The sequence below is a fragment of the Austrofundulus limnaeus genome, unplaced genomic scaffold, assembly GCF_001266775.1.
Source record: "Austrofundulus limnaeus strain Quisiro unplaced genomic scaffold, Austrofundulus_limnaeus-1.0 Scaffold486, whole genome shotgun sequence".
Lineage (NCBI taxonomy): Eukaryota > Metazoa > Chordata > Actinopteri > Cyprinodontiformes > Rivulidae > Austrofundulus > Austrofundulus limnaeus.
Genome location: NW_013952888.1, coordinates 363,115 through 365,489, shown reverse-complemented (window position 1 = coordinate 365,489; position 2,375 = coordinate 363,115).

Genomic DNA, 2,375 nt, shown 5'->3' with positions numbered 1-2,375 from the left:
GTACTAAGTGTATATTAAATGTGTTATTTTGGAACAAATTACAGTATATTAATTAGTCTTTTAATATTACTTAAACTCAACTTTAAGATATTTGCAATATATTTTAGTGTACTTAATTGTGTTAAAATGGAACAACTTTAAGTATATTTAATTTAGCTTAAATATACATATTTAAAATACACCTAAAATATACTTTGTGCTATACTTGAACACTTTAAATTTGTTTTAAGCTTCACATAAATGTATTTTCAACATATTTTAGACTGTGAAATCATTATAAATGTACTGTTAATATACTGCAAGAGCAACTATTAATATACTCTGAAGCTTTATAAAACTATTCAAAATGCTCTTTTAGCATAATAAAAAAATACATTAAGATGTATTTTAAGACACATTCAGATGTTTTCAAAAACTTTAATATCTTTTACATTGCAAAATAAAATTTCTGTACATTAAAAGGCACAACAGCCTGTTTAAAATATTGACTAACACATTAAACTAAATAAAATCTGAGAAATTATTTTACATGGCCAGTAGTATTGAAAAGTATACTATATAAATTACACAAGAAGGCAACTTTTAAGGTTTCTGCATAAAATCAACTAACAAATCACATGCAGAAATAATTAAAGTGCATTTCTTTCTAAACTTTACATTAAAAACACAGCATAAAACCATATAAGCCAAACATTTAAACAAAACACTTCACAATTTGTCCTTCAAGGAAAAGTGGAACTGACAGTTTTCTTTGGGTAGGGCTCATTGTTTTCTGCGAATGAGGGCTCTTCAGACACTGTGCTGTTTGGAAACTGCTTTGTCACCATGTCTGTGGAAGGGAAAATCAAAAAAGATTTAAATATAAAAGCATTATTTACCTCTTATTAACTAACAAGCCTGGTTTGAATCACAAATGGCCTTAACTTGTATAAAGCTTTATCCTGTCCTGTTGGATACACTTCAATCATACACACAGTGATGATGGTAAGCTACACTGTAGCCACAGCTGAATAGTTTACGCAACGACATGTCTGCGACATTCACACTGCAGGCCATTTCTACAGTGGTTTTAGATTTGTGAAGTATGACCTAAATTAATTAGAAAAGCTATTTATTAGCAGTATACTATAGTACAAGCAGTATTTTAGTCTTTTCAGGTACTTGTGGTGTCTGTTGTTTATACATTCTAACAATGCTAATCCAACTCTATCTTTGTAGTAGAATCACTGGGCCTCTTGCAAGAACATTTTTGTATTCTTATCCTAAATTTCTCTTACTTTTGTTCGTATGGACATGTCAGTCAGATTCACCAAACTTCTATCTTCAGGAAAAGTGTGTAAATGAGGAGCGTAGACATGATGAATGCCACCTGTTTGTATCCAGATGCTTGTGCATGAGGAGAGGAGATTAGCATAATTAATACCCCAAAAACACCATATGTTTCTGTTTCCTGCCCCAGATACCAGGAAATGTCCTTTCATGAAAATAACATCCATCCATCCATCCATTTTCTGTACACGCTTCTTCCTTTTCAGGGTTGCGTGGGTCACTGGTGCCCATTTCCAGCAGTCACAGTGCGAAGGGCGGGGTACACCCTGGACAGGTCGCAAGTCCATCACAGGGCCATGAAAATAACAGTGAAAAGTAAAAAGAAGAACTTTGTGAGTTTGCAGATTGAAGTCCTGCTCTCAGCAATCCAGAAAAGAAAATCTGTCATTTATTAGCAGCATCAGCTGTGGAATTAAAGGACCAGCGAGAGCCGAGGAATGAAATGTCTGCTGTTAATGTCGTGTCTCCTGTGGGTCGTATACAGTCAAAGAAATAAAAATTTAAATCGTATTCTTCTCTATCTAGTCCTGCTCCGGTTTTCCTTTGGTCAAATATTTTTAATTCAAGTGTAAACAACTGTGTTAAACAATTTTCATTTATTCAGAAGAGCGATGTGCCAGTTGCACACCATCCCCACCCCCGCGTGGTCGCAATTGGGGTCAGATGTGGTTCTGAAAAAAAACATTTTAAAATGTCTCTGCAATATGTCTGGAAGTTTGGAGAAAAAAAGCATAGCTGATGTGCTGAATAAATTCAGCAAAATAAAATTTGATTTAAAAAAATCTATGAAGCTCATTATATACTGAGACAAATTAAACTTCAATTAATGAATAATTTAAGTTGGTTTAGTTTGAGATCTTTATATTAATATTGTAGTGTTGTGCAACTGCATTAATAGCCAATTTAATTTAATTTAACCAATTTATGTCATTAGTCTACATTATTACATTTAAAATCTAATTCCAATTCAAATAGAACAGTCTATCGTCAACATAATTATGGAGTGTGATTTATTTTCTACTCTAAATATCTTTAAACTAATGAAA